Raw genomic sequence first — 15,571 nt, forward strand, 5'->3', positions numbered from 1 at the left:
ATGAAGTAGCTTGGTAGAAATGCCCCTAAGTCATGTACAATGCAAAAGTTTGAGGCAAGAATGCTCATAGAGTGTAATACATGGAATAAGGATGGATAACAGTGAAACTGAAACATCATTAAATAAATAATGAATTCCAAATTTATTACATCATGTCATGCTTTTAAGGGCTCTATCCTAACACTAGAGCCCTTAGCTCATAACTTAGAGTAGTTCATGTCAACCATAGATCTGAGCTATTCAAATCATCTAGAGTCTTGAGCTTATGACCATGAGTCATTTTTGTCATCCATACCCTCAGTTGTTCATAACATTTAGAGCCTAGTGCTCACAACCAAGAATCATTCATATCTTCTAGAGCCTTGAGCCGTTTATAGCATCTAGAGGCCTGAGCTCACAAGATCATGAGTTGTTCATATCATCCATAACTTTGAGTTGTTCATAACATCTAGAGCCTTAAGCTCATGACACGGAGTTTTTTATATCATCCACATCCCCAAATTGTTCATAACAAGAGCCCCTAACTCACAACCCAAAGTAGTTCATGCCAACCACAACCCTGAGTTGTTCCTAGTATCTAAAGCCTTAAGCTTATGACCCAAAGTTCTTCATGTTATCCACAACCCTAAACTATTCCTAAGATCTAGAGGTCTAATCTTATGACCTTGAGTCATTCATGTCATCCACACCCTAGAGTGGTTCATAGCATCTAGAGCCCTGACCTCACGACCTGTAGTCGTTCATGTCATCCACAACCCTTAGCTATTCATAACATCTAGAGGCCTAGGTTCACAAGATTCTGAGTCTTTCATATCATCCACAACTATGAGTTATTCATAGAATCTAAAGCCTTGAGCTATTCGCAGTATCCAGAGCCCTGAGCTCACAACCTTTAGTCATTCATGTCATCCAAAGCCCTAAGTTGCTCACGACCAAGAATGGTTCATATCATCCACAACCTTGAGCGATTGATAGCACCTAGAGGTTTGAACTCACAGGATCTCAAGTCGTTCATATCATTCACAACCTCAAGTAGTTCATAGCATCCAAAACCATGAGCTCACGACATGGAGCAACTTAAGTCATCCAAAGGCCTACACTGTTCATAACATCTAGAGCCTTAAGCTCACAACCTAGAGCCATTCATGTAAACCATATACCAGAGCTGTCTATATCATCTAGAGCCCTAAGTTCACAACATTGAGTACTTCATGTCCTCTACAGACCTAAGTTGTTCATAACATTTAGTGTCTTATCTTCAAAACCAAGAATCATTCATATAATCCAAAGCCCTGAGTTGTTCATATCATTTAAAGGCCTAAGCTCACGGGATCCTGAGTTGCTCATATCATCCACAACTTTGAGTAGTTCATAACATCTAGAGCCCTGAGCTTATGGGATCTCGAGTTGCTCATATCATCCACAACTTTGAGTAGCTCATAGCATCTAGAGCCCTAAGCTCATAACACAACGTTGTTTATGTCATCCACATCCCTGAATTGTTCATAGCATCTAAATCCTCGAACTCATGACTTGGAATCATTTAGAGCCCTAAGCCCACGACCTTGAGATGTTTAAATTATTTATAGTCGAGAGTTGTTCACGACATTTATAGCCTTAATCTCATGACCTTGAGTCATTCATGTCATCCACAACCCTGAGTTGTTCATAAAATTTGGAGCCTTCTCCTTACAACCAAGAATTGTTCATATCACCTGAAGCCCTAAGCTATTCATAGCATCTAAAGGCCTGAGCTCATGGGATCCCAATTCGTTCATATCATCCTCAACTCTGAGCTATTCATAGCATCTAGAGCCCTGACCTCACCCCATGGAGTCATTTATGTCATCCACATCCTTGAACTGTTCATAGCATTTTAAGCCCTTAACTCACGACCTCGAGTCGTTCATGTCAACCATAGCCCTGAGTTGTCCACAACATCTAGAACATTGAGCTCATGACCCGGAGTTGCTCATGTCATGCAAAGCCCTGAGTTGTTCTTAGCATCTAAAGCCTAGAGGTCATGATCTTGAGTCGTTCATGCCATCCACGACCTTGAGTTGTTCATAGAGCTCACGACTTGTAGTCATTCATGTTTCCATAGTCCTAATCTATTCATAACATCTAGAAGCCTAAGCTCATAGGATCTCAAGTCGTTTATATCAACCACAACTCTCAGCTATTCATAGCATCTAGAGCCTTGAGCTTTTCATAGCATCTAGAGCCCTAAGCTCATGACCTTCAGTCATTCATGTCATCTATAACCCTTAGCTATTCATAACATTTAGAGCCTTGGGCTTATGACCAAGAATCACAACCATGATCTATTCATAGGACCATGGTGACTATGCTGATCTTTAGGTGTAGCTTCCATGATGTTCAAGCACAATTCCAACTCTGTTTTATGAGGTGTTTCAATTTTCACAAGTCTTCCTCCACTGTCTTGTATCCAATATGGCATACACAACTAGTAACAATTGTAACAAAAACAAAGAAACAAAACAAAACAAAACTACAAAAAAAAAAAAAACTAAGATTAGCTAAAACTAAATTAAAAGATAGGCTAAAATATGAACAAGTAAAAGAAACAATTAAAAAAAGTTAGTAAAATGAAAGAAAAATCACCAAACTTGTGATGAAGATCACAAGTACTCTGAAAAGGTAATATCACTGTAAAGTTGGCACCATCCCTAGCAACGACGCCATTTGATTCGTATTCCCATGCGGTGTATATCCTGTTGATTGGTGTTCAATCAATTGGTGTGCCTTGCTTTCGATCCTCAGACGGGAGTAATGAACAAAATTTATAAACCTATTTCACCATGTACTAGGGTAGCATTAGCTAGCATAGCATAGTGGCTCTAGGATCGTTCATTGGGATGGGTTTTCAAATTACAACAGATATTAGTTCAAAGCTGAATTGGAGCTTTTTCTTTTCGAGGTTAGCTTTAAAAGAAAACATAAAGATGTTTGAAAATGTTGGGTTTTAAGTGAAACCAATAATAAGGTAACAGAAATTACTTACAAAGAAAAGTGCTTCTTAGAGTTTTTAGATCACTGGGCTTAGGTTCCTTATACAAAAAAAAGAGTTTTGGTCACTTGAATCTCTTCCCTATATTGGGGATTTAACATATAGTTATTTCCCAAACCGGTGTGGTACAGATGTTTCCCCTTAATGGATTTAAAGACTAATTCCCTGTCACTGAATCATCTTGCAATGGTTCATACCTCTCACCTAGTATTGGCCATTCAAAGTGATCCTTAACCTTGGATTACCTGTCAAAAGCTCATAAGAGATAACTAATGGATGCCTCCTTGGAGTCCAAAAGCTTACCAAGTGTTGGCTATTCTAGAAAATCCTACCTTTAAACCACCTCCCAAAGGCTCGCAAGAGATAAACTAGTGTAACTCAATGGACGGAGTCCACTTGCCTTACCAAGTGTTGGCCCAGATGATTTTAAGGCATTTTAAGTTAACTAAAAAGATAAAAACCATTAACGGGTTACACTTTCTCTTCATTAAAAATTGAAACAACAAAACTTCCAATTTTTGCATTCGGAACCTTACCCAGCTTCCTTCACTCCAAGAAACAAAAAGCCTAGCCACTCATCCTCTGGGAAAACATCCTCAGAGTTTGTTTGGCTAGTGAGAAAAATACAATCAAAATGCGTAGGTAAGGCAAAGTAAAGCTCTATGTATTACTTTCTTCCCAAACTATACAAAAATTGGTCTCTAAGAAAAACTCCCGAGATATCCTTTTTGATTACTACTCAAAAAGTGTTATTTTGTACCTTGTAATTAACTATTTTAAACACTTTTGAGTATTAGTTATTACCTTTTAACTCAATTAGCATATTAAGGACCTTTGGAATCATTTCTAATCAAATTGTGTAAGTTTTGGTGTTTTTGATAGCAATTTGATCATCAAGGCAATCCAAGATTGAGGAGAGTTCTATGGAATCCATGACAAAGCAATTGGAAGCTCATTAACATGAAGAACCTAAGCTTTGAAGCTTTATAGTCCTTTTCCATAAGCAAATCATGAATGCAAGGAGGGAAAGCAAAGAGAGAAATCTAACATGAAGAATTCAAGAGGACAGCAACTGTTGGACACTTTTGGAGCACTTCCGTCTGAGGATTGGAATTTTGTTGATTACTCCCATTTGAGGATCGGAATCAAGGTACACTAGCTAGGCGCTAATCAAATGGCGCCGTTGTCGGGGATCATTAAGAGGACATGAATTAGTTGATACACCAATTGGGAACGAATCAAATGGCACCATTGTCGGGAAAGGTGCCAACTGCACAGTGATATTATTTCAGAGTACTTGTGATTTTCATCACAAGTTTGGTGATTTTTCTTTCATTTTACTTACCCTTTTAATCGTTTCTTTTACTTGTTCATACTCTAACATATCTTTTAATTTAGTTTTAGTTAATTTTAATCTTTTTATAGTCTTGTTTTCTTTCGTTTTCTTTTGTTTTTGTTTTTGTTATAGTTGATACTAGTTGTGTATGCCAAATTGGATACGAGACAGTGGAGGAAGGCTTGTTAAATGTGAAACACCTCATAACAAGGAATTGGAATTGAGCTTGAATATCATGGAAGCTACACCTCAAGATCAGCATAGTCACCATGGTCACCAGGAGAATCCCAATGCATTCATATCAATGAGGGATCGCATGCATCCACCTCGTATGAGTGCACCATCATGTATAGTGCCCTCTACAGAGCAGCTAGTGATCAGACCACATATTGTTCCACTTCTACCAACTTTCCATGGGATGGAAAGTGAGAATCCCTATGCACATATCAAGGAATTTGAAGATGTTTGTAATACATTTCAAGAAGGAGGAGCTTCAATCGACTTGATGAGGCTTAAGCTATTTCCTTTTACTTTAAAGGATAAGGCGAAGATTTGGCTTAATTATTTAAGGTCAAGATTTGGCTTAATTCTTTAAGGCCAAGGAGTATCCATACTTGGATTGATTTACAAGCTGAATTCCTCAAGAAGTTTTTTCCTACTCACAGAACAAATGGCTTGAAAAGGCAAATTTCAAACTTCTCAGCTAAAGAGAATGAGAAATTCTGAGTGTTGGGAAAGATACATGGAAGCCATCAATGCTTGTCCTCACCATGGTTTTGATACATGGCTATTGGTGAGTTATTTCTATGATGATCCATGTCTTCTTCAATGAAGCAACTCCTCGAGACAATGTGTGGAGAAGATTTCATGAGTAAGAATTCGGAGGAAGCTATGGATTTCTTGAGTTATGTGGCTGAAGTTTCAAGAGGATGGGATGAACCGAACAAAGGAAAAGTGGGGAAAATGAAGTCTCAAGCGAATGCTTTCAATGCTAAGGCTGGGATGTACACCTTGAATGAAGATGTTGAAATGAAAGCAAAGTTTGCAGCTATGACAAGAAGATTGGAGGAGCTAGAACTGAAAAAGATACATGAAGTGCAAGCTATTGGTGAAACACCAGTGCAAGTCAAGCCATGTCCTATTTGTCAATCTTATGAACACTTGGTGGAGGAGTGCCCTACAATTCCAGCTGCTAAAGAAATGTTTGGAGAACAAGCAAATGTCATTGGACAATTCAAGCCCAACAACAATGCTTCGTATGGAAATACTTACAATTCAAGTTGGAGGAATCATCCAAATTTTTCTTGGAAGCCAAGAGCACCTCAGTATGCACAGCCAACTCAACCATTTCAACAAGCTTCAAATCTTAAACAAGCAATAGTGAATCTAAGCAAGGTTGTGGGAGATTTTGTTGGAGACCAAAAATCCATCAATGCACAACTCAGTCAAAGAATTGACAGTGTAGAGAATACTTTGAATAAAAGGATGGATGGGATGTAAAATGACTTATCTCAAAAGATAGATAATCTCCAATACTCAATCTCAAGGCTCACTAACTTGAACACAGTGCAAGAGAAGGGTAGATTTCCTTCTCAACCTCACCAAAACCCTAAGGGTATCCATGAAGTGGAAACTCATGAGGGAGAATCCTCACAGGTGAGAGATGTTAAAGCCTTGATCACTCTAAGGAGTGGTAAAAAGGTTGAGTTTCCAACACCCAAGCCACATGTTGAAGAGGAGGAAGAAGAAGAGACAAAGAAGAGGGAGGAAATCAAAGGAAAGAAGAAAGATATCAGTGAAGGGAAAGAGGACCATGATTCAATAGTGAATGCAAATCCAGAGAAAGTGCTTATTAAGGAAGAAATGCTGAAGAAACACACATCTCCACCTTTTTCTCAAGCTTTGCATGGGAAAAAGGGGATCAGAAATGCATCAAAAATTTTTGAAGTATTGAGACAAGTGAAAGTCAATATTTCGTTGCTGGATATGATTAAACAAGTTCCCACATATGCAAAATTCCTAAAGGACTTGTTTACTATCAAAAGAGGGTTGAATGTGAATAAGAAAGCCTTCTTGACTGAGCAAGTAAGTGTTATCATACAATGCAAGTCTCCTTTGAAGTACAAAGATCCGGGATGTCCTACCATTTCAGTCATGATTGGAGGAAAGGTAGTGGAGAAAGCTTTGTTAGACTTGGGAGCAAGTGTGAATTTGCTACCATACTCTGTCTACAAGTAATTAGGACTTGGTGAATTGAAGCCAACATCAATCACTCTATCTCTAGCTGATAGATTAGTGAAAATTCCAAGGGGGATAATTGAAGATGTCCTAGTTCAAGTTAATAACTTCTACTATCCAGTAGATTTTATTGTTCTTGATATAGACCCACTTGTCAAGGAAACAAATTATGTTCCTATCATCCTTGGAAGGTCATTCCTTGCTACCTCAAATGCAATTATAAATTGTAGGAATGGACTCATGCAACTCACTTTTGGCAACATGACACTGGAGCTCAATATCTTCTATATGTCCAAAAAGCTAATCACTCCGGAAGAAGAAGAAGGTCCAGAAGAGGTATGCATTATTGACACTCTAGTGGAGGAGCACTGTAATCAGAATATGCAAGACAAGTTGAATGAAAGTCTTGGGGATCTTGAAGAAGGGTTGCCTGAGCCCTCTGATGTGCTTGCTACTCTACAAGGTTGGAGGAGGAGAGAAGAGATTCTACCTTTGTTCAATAAAGAGGAGGCACAAGAAGCTGCTGAAGAAGAGACCCCAAAGCTCAATTTGAAGTCTCTGCCCATGGAGTTGAAATACACATACTTGGAAGAAAATAAACAATGCCCTGTTGTTATATCTTCATCTTTTACTACTCCTCAGGAGATTTCTCTACTTGAAGTTCTCAAGAGGTGTAAGAAAGCAATAGGATGGTAAATATCTGACTTGAAAGGCATTAGTCCTTTGGTTTGTACACATCATATATACATGGAGGAAGAAGCTAAACCAATTCGTCAACCTCAAAGAAGATTGAATCCTCATTTGCAAGAGGTGGTGCTAGCTGAGGTGTTGAAGCTACTTCAAGCAGGTATTATTTACCCCATATCTGACAGCCCTTGGGTGAGTCCCACTCAAGTGGTACTAAAGAAGTCAGGGATTACTATGGTTCAAAATGAAAAAGGAGAAGAAATTGCTACATCCCTCACTTCAGGTTGGAGGGTGTGTATTGATTATAGAAAATTGAATGTTGTGACGAGGAAAGATTATTTTCCACTGCCATTTATTGATCAAGTGTTGGAGAGAGTCTTTGGCCATCCTTTCTATTATTTCTTGGATGGGTACTCCGGGTATTTTCAAATTGAAATTGATGTTGAAGATTAGGAGAAGACCACTTTCACATGTCCATTTGGAACATATGCCTACAGAAGAATGCCTTTTGGTTTATGTAATGCACCTACAACATTCCAACGATGTATGCTAAGTATCTTCAATGATATGGTAGAGTGAATTATGGAGGTTTTCATGGATGACATCACCATATATGGAGGTACATTTGAAGAATGCTTAGTCAACTTGGAAGCGGTTCTGAACAGATGCATTGAAAAGGACTTGGTGCCCAACTGGGAGAAATGCCATTTTATGGTACATCAAGGAATTATCCTTGGCCATATCATCTCCGAGAAAGACATTGAAGTTGATAAAGCAAAGGTGGAACTTATTGTCAAATTGCCATCCCCAACAACTGTGAAAATAGTAAGGTAATTCCTTGGCCACACAGGGTTCTACAGGAGGTTTATAAAAGATTTTTCTAAGCTTTCAAAGCCTCTTTGTGAACTCTTGGCTAAGGATGCTAAGTTTATATGGGATGAAAGATGTCAAAAGAGTTTTGATCAACTGAAGCAATTTTTGACAACTGCTCCAATAGTGAGGGCTCCTAACTGGCAACTACCCTTTGAAGTGATGTGTGATGCCAGTGACTCTGCTATAGGAGCTATACTTGGCCAAAGAGAAAATGGAAAGCCTTATGTGATCTACTATGCAAGCAAGACATTGAACGAAGCTCAAAGGAACTACACAACTACAGAGAAAGAATTGTTAGCTGTGGTGTTTGCCTTAGATAAGTTTCGTGCTTATCTAGTAGGGTTTTTCATCATTGTTTTCACTGACCATTCAGCCTTGAAGTATTTACTAACAAAGCAAGATGCAAAAGCAAGGTTGATTAGATGGATTCTTTTACTACAAGAGTTCGATCTCCAAATCAGAGACAAGAAAGGAGTTGAGAATGTGGTAGCTGACCACCTTTCAAGGTTAGCTATAGCACACAATTCCCATGTCTTACCTATTAATGATGACTTTCCTGAGGAATCACTTATGTTGCTAGCAAAAAATCCTTGGTATGCTCATATTTCTAACTATCTAGTTACTGGTGAAGTTCCAAGTGAGTGGAAAGCACAAGACAGGAAGCACTTCTTTGCAAAGATCCATGCTTATTATTGGGAAGAGCCTTTCCTTTTCAAGTATTGTGCAGATCAAATAATAAGGAAGTGTGTCCCTGAAGAAGAGCAACAAGGAATCCTCAACCATTGCCATGAGAATGCATGTGGAGGCCACTTTGCCTCTCAGAAAACAGCCATGAAGGTGTTGCAATTAGGGTTTACTTGGCCATCACTCTTCAAAGATGCCCACATCATGTGTAGGAGCTATGATAGATGCCAAAGGCTTGGGAAGCTAACAAAAAGAAATCAAATGCCCATGAACCCCATTCTAATAGTAGATCTCTTTGATGTTCGGGGAATTGACTTCATGGGACCTTTCCCAATGTCTTTTGGTAACTCTTATATCTTGGTGGGGGTGGACTATGTTTCTAAATGGGTTGAAGCAATCCCCTGTAAACACAATGATCACAGGGTGGTTCTCAAGTTTCTCAAAGAGAACATATTCTCAAGATTTGGGGTGCCCAAGGCCATAATCAGTGGTGGAGGTACTCATTTTTGCAACAGACCTTTTGAAACCCTATTAGCCAAGTATGGAGTGAAGCATAAGGTAGCCACACCTTATCACCCTCAGACTTCTAGGCAAGTTGAGCTAGCAAACAGGGAAATGAAGAACATATTGATGAAGGTGGTGATCATGAGCAGAAGAGATTGGTCTATTAAGCTTCATGATTCACTATGGGCATATAGAATAGCTTACAAGAGTATTCTTGGCATGTCTACCTATCGCCTTGTCTATGGCAAAGCATGTCATCTCCCTGTGGAAGTTGAATATAAGGCTTGGTGGGCAATCAAGAATTTAAACACGGATTTGATCAGAGCCGAGGCAAAGAGGTGCTTAGACCTTAATGAGATGGAGGAATTAAGAAATGATGCTTACATCAATTCCAAAGTTGCAAAACAGAGGATGAAGAGGTGGCATGATCAATTAATCTCCAACAAAGAATTCCGGAAAGGACAAAGAGTCTTACTCTATGACTCAAGGCTCCATATCTTTCCTGGGAAGCTGAAGTCAAGGTGGATAGGCCCTTTCATTATTCACCAAGTGCATCTCAATGGAGTGGTGGAGTTACTGAATTCCAATAGCACAGGCACTTTTAAAGTCAATGGTCATCGTCTCAAGCCATTCATTGAACCATTCAAGCAAGAAAATGAGGAAATCAACCTTCTTGAGCCACAGAAAGCCTAATCAGAAAAGGGTTAGATGGACTTGGTTTCACCAAAGTCCATATTTTTGTTTAATTTTGTTAATTTAAAAGCTTTACTAATTACTTTGATTTTAATTTTGGTCTTAAGTTGTGTTATTTATATGTAACTTAATCTTTTTGAATGATCTAATTTAGGAGGAATTGCAAAGAAATTGAAGGAAGGTCTCTGGGAATCAAGAGGAGCTCAAAAGTAAGGAAAAATCCATGGTCTACGAAATTTTGCAACCCAAAAGAGGCCCCTGCGAAAATGGCCCTTGGCTGCGAAATAATTTCGTAGCCCCATGCACCCCCTCTGCGAAACACCCCCTTGGCACACGAGTGCCATTTCGCAGCCTCTAGCCTCATTTCGCAATTGTGAAATGCTATGCGAAATCCCCAAAGCTTTAAAAATCCAATTTTCGCAGCCATAGCCCCACCCCTTGGCACACGAGTGCCATTTTGTAGTCCCCCCTCTCATTTCGTAGCTACGAAATGGGCTGCGAAAATGCCTCTCCGCTGCGAAATCGACTCCTTGCTGCGAAATCGCCCCTCAGTTGCGAAAATTAAAACCATCCCTTGTCATCCATTTTTAAACATTATAAATTCCACATTTCATTTTAAACCGGTCATTTGAACTTCCCTTAGGTGCTAAAGAGGAGCCAAGCCAGAGCAACCTTCCATTTGACCCCCATCTGAGCCCAAGCCGCGTGCACCTCCGGCTACCTTCTCTGAGATAGCCATGGCCGAAACCCGAGGAGCTAAGTCCTTGTCTCCTTCAAGTCGCTTGAGAGTCCTAAGAGAGACCCCTGTCCAAGGCGCCATACCCAAGCCTCCACGCCCATTGGTCGTCCCACCTCTGGTTGAGGACGCACCCTTGAGTCCTCCTTCGAGGCGCTATGAGACGAGGAGGCCACCCACCACGCTCGAGGCAAGTTCTTCCCATGCCAAAAAGTTAGGTAGCCGTCCCCCAAAGAAGAAAGCCAGTGTATCAGCACCAATTGACTTATCAGAGCCGTCTTCAGAGCCTCAGCCGTCTCAGCCACAAAGTCTCAGATTCCCCCAAGCATGACTTCTGAGGTGGTTATCAGACGTCCCATGATTACTCAACCACCCATTGAGGGTAATTTGGATTGCAGGGCAAGGCCATTCCACTCCGAGCTCTACTTTGACACAACTACTTTCCGACTTCAGCCAGAGCTCAGGGATTTCTTCCATCTGCTACAGAGGTACCATATGGAGCACTTGATGACTCCCAGGGAATTTTTCTTTCCCCGTGTAGCATTGGACTTTTATCAGTCTATGACTACACACCAAGTCCGAGATCCTACTGTCATCCACTTCACCATTGACGGACCCATGGTATTCTAGGAGCCAGACACATAGCAGAGGCCCTGCGCATTCCCTATGAGCCAGCACATCCAAAGGATTATCAAGTCTAGACTCATCCTTCCCAGAGTGCCATAGTTCATTATCTGTCCAGAGAGGCATCCGCACGCCAGTATCTGCTGAGGAAGGAGCTCCCTTTTAGCATGTTTTTTATAGATGCACTCCTGCACCATAGCATCTTTCCACTTCAGCATTGGGTGCAGAGGAGAGGAGTTTCGCTAGAGGCATTGTTCAGGATATCTGAGGGATTCTTCTTTGGCCCTCATCATCTCATTATGGTCGCTCTTCTGTACTTTGAAGAGAAAGTCCATAGGAAGAAGCTACTTAGAGCGGATGCTATTCCATTTCTCTTCCCCGGACTGCTTTGTCCGATTCTGGAGCACTTGGGATACCCATTAGAGCCTCAGCTTGAGCGTAGACGCATTTGCCGAGAGATATTCACTCTCGACAAATGGACGAGTATGACAACCTACAATGCAAAGCCGGGAGCCTCAACTAGACCAGAGCATCCAGAGATTCCACATCCAGAGCAGCCAGAGGAGCCACAGCCGATTGAGATACCAGTTGACATGAGAGTACCTGCCCCTGCAGTGCCCTCTGCAGAGCCTATACCTGAGGTTGCACCCTCTGCACCTCCTACCACACCACAGACTCCCCTTGTTATTCCATCTACATCAGAGCCTCCTTCTTCATTTGAGCCTAGGATTGCTATATCCATTTCTGAGTATAGAGGCCTATGTCACACTTTGCAAGCATTGATCACTTCTCAGAGCATCCTCACTCAGCAGATGACAGCTCTTCGTGCTCATCAGGAGCAGATTATCGCCACTCAGACCCAGCATACTGCCATCTTGAGGCAGATTCAGCACCATCTGGGTATTCTATCAACTCTTGAGCACTACATTCCTATCCTATCAGAGCCCACAGAGCCATCACAGGCCCCTCCTCTCGTAGAATAGACTATGCCTCCTGAGGAGCCGACTACAGGAGAGGCAGAGGCAGAGGCATCCACCCCGAGCATTCCGACCTCTACAGCTGAGCCATCATCTTCACATCATCCTCCGACCACTATCTAATCATTTTCATAATTTCCTTTATGTATTTCCTTTATGTATTTCCTTACTATAGTAGAACTTGTAATCCCATGCTTTTGATATTTTATATATTGGGATTAGTTGTATTACTTGTTTTCCTTTATATTGTACTTTCATGAAGTAATACAAATCTATCATTTTTTTTTAGCACTCTTAGCATTATTTTATTTTTATTCCTCTACTCATATCTTTTATTGTTTTTGAAACATGTGGTTTCTCCTATTCTACTCGAACTTCATATCACTCAGGAGGCACCACTTCCTCCCTGTAATTTCAATCGCTCATGCCACATTGAGGACAATGTTCAGCTTGGTTGGGGGAGTGAGTTGAGGAAGGAAGTTTTTGTTATTAATGCTAAGTTATTTTGGTAATTTAGTTGATTTTTGTTTAATTTTAAAAAGAATTTTAAGTTTTTATTCTACTCTCCATGGCTATTAAGGAAAAATTCTCAAAATGAAATGGGAGAAATTGAATTTTGTCTTTTTACTTGACTTAAAATTTGTACTATGCTTACTAAAGTTGATGAATTGTTAAAACTTCTATTGAATTCAAGCTTAGTTCTTCCACTTTAAGCTATTCACACACAGTGCACAATAGGTTCCGAGTATAAGATGAAAAAACTATTTCCCTCTTGACTTAGGAAAATTTAGACTTGGTACTTTTGACCTCATTTAATAGTGTTGGGACACCTTATAAAGGGCCAATGAGCCTTTGAAAAAAAAGAAGAAAGAAAGAAAAATGTTTGCTTACCTTGAAACCCTAACAAGGTCTAAGGGGTATATGGTGAAAATCTTTAAAACCTGCTGCCCTAAGCCTTCATTGGTTGGGAGTCACCGACCTCAATGCTTGTTACAAGGGTGAATAGGTGGAGTTTAACATACTGTAGGTGCTTGGATATTAAAATTTCATTCTCAAAAGTCCGGGGTAAAATCCAAGGAGTCAGTGGTTGAAAGATCCTTAAAGCTTGATGCCCAAAACCTTAATTGGTTGGGAGTCATCGATGGACCCCCGTTACATGGACAATTTAGAAAAGAATACCTTTAAGCTTTGTACTCCTACAATGAAAAAAAATTGTGAAACAAAAGGATGCGTTCTTAGCCTATTGAATTTGGTCAGTTTGTTAAGTGTTGAAAAATAGATAGGTTGGGGGGAGAGATTAGTTTAGCATACTATTTTCGGAAACTATCAACTAACACTTAGATATTTGTGGAAGAGTAAGGTTTGGTCCTTTGGAAGTGGAAATGATTTTAAAGCTTCAATTTGCATAATGCCTTCTCTTTATAAATGTGATTAGACAAGTTATTTGATAACTCTTGTTGAAATTTGAGTTTTATATTTCTTTAATGTTCCATGTGAGAGTTTGATCATCATGCCACTTAAATTTTTTTGAAGTGATCAGCATGATTTTGTAAAGTATATTACTGTTTAATTTACTTTTTCTCTCATTTATTGCTAAGGGACTAGCAATATGTCGGTTGGGGGGAGTGATTACTACTCAAAAAGTGTTATTTTGTACGTTGTAATTAACTATTTTAAACACTTTTGAGTAGTAGTTATTGCCTTTTAACTCAATTAGCATATTAAGGACCTTTGCAATCATTTCTAATCAAATTGTGTAAGTTTTGGTGTTTTTGATAGTAATTTGATCATCAAGGCAATCCAAGATTGAGGAGAGTTCTATGGAATCCATGGCAAAGCAATTGGAAGCTCATTAACATGAAGAAGATAAGCTTTGAAGCTTTATAGTCCTTTGCCATAAGCAAATCATGAATGCAAGGAGGGAAAGCAAAGAGAGAAATCTAACATGAAGAATTCAAGAGGATAGAAACTGTTGGACACTTTTGGAGCACTTCCTGGAGCTCAATTTATACATACTATATGTCGTTTCGAAGCTCGAGAAGTCAGCAATGTAACACTTCAAATGGTACATGATTCGGAGTTGAAATGAAGAAGTTAGAGCCATTGGAAGCCAATCACACCAAGCTAAAGGCCAATTTCGCAGGCTGCGAAATCACAAGGTGATGACTGTAAAATCAACCTTTGGTTGCGAAATGGTGACCTTTAGCTTGCGAAATTTCGCAGCCATCTTGTACGCCTGCGAAATCCTCCTGAGTGCTTCCAGACATTTGCAACCGACATTTTTAGATTTTTTGCTTCAGATATTTGATGTCTAAATCCCCATTCTCTTCTTGTAATCCACCAATTATAGGATTCCTTAGTTATTAAGTAAGAACAAAGGGTGAATAACCTCATATATTTATTGTTTGTAATTTTCATTACAGAAATCTCGGGAGCTTGTTCTTAGAGACAACTTTTTGTAAAGTTTTGAAGAAAGTAATATACAGAGCTTTGCTCTGCCTTACCTACTTTTTTTATTGTATTTTTCTTACTAGCCAAACAAGCTCTGAGGATGTTTCCTCAGAGAATGAGTGGCTAGGCTTTTTGCCTCTTAGAGTTAAGGTAGCTAGGTAAGGTGCCGAGTGCAAGAATTGGTAGTTTTGTTGTTTCAGCTATTAATGAAGAGAAAGTGTAACCCGTTAATGGTTTCTATGTTTTTAGTTAACTTAAAACGCCTTTAAATCACCTAGGCCAACACTTGGTAAGGCAAGTGATCTCCGTCCATTGAGATGCACTAGTTTATCTCTTGCGAGCCTTTGGGAGGTGGTTTAAAGGTAGGATTTTCTAGAACAACCAACACTTAGTAAGCTTTTGGACTCTAAGGAGACATCCATTAGTTATCTCTTGTGAGCTTTTGACGGGTAATCCAAGGTTAAAGATCACCTTGAATGGCAAATGCTAAGTAAGAGGTATGATCCATTGCAAGATGCATCAGTGATAGGGATTTAGTGTTTGAACCCATTAAAGGGAAGCATCTATACCACACCGGTTCGGGAAATAACTATATGTTAAATCCCCAATGCGAGGAAAAGAGTCAAGTGACCATAACTCCCTTTTTGTATAAGGAACCTGAGCCTAGTGATGTGAAACTCCAAGAAACACTTTTCTTTGTAATTAAAATTAGTTACTATTTTTAGTTAGCTTAAAAC

The sequence above is a fragment of the Vitis riparia genome, chromosome 18, assembly GCF_004353265.1.
Source record: "Vitis riparia cultivar Riparia Gloire de Montpellier isolate 1030 chromosome 18, EGFV_Vit.rip_1.0, whole genome shotgun sequence".
Classification (NCBI taxonomy): Eukaryota; Viridiplantae; Streptophyta; class Magnoliopsida; order Vitales; family Vitaceae; genus Vitis; species Vitis riparia.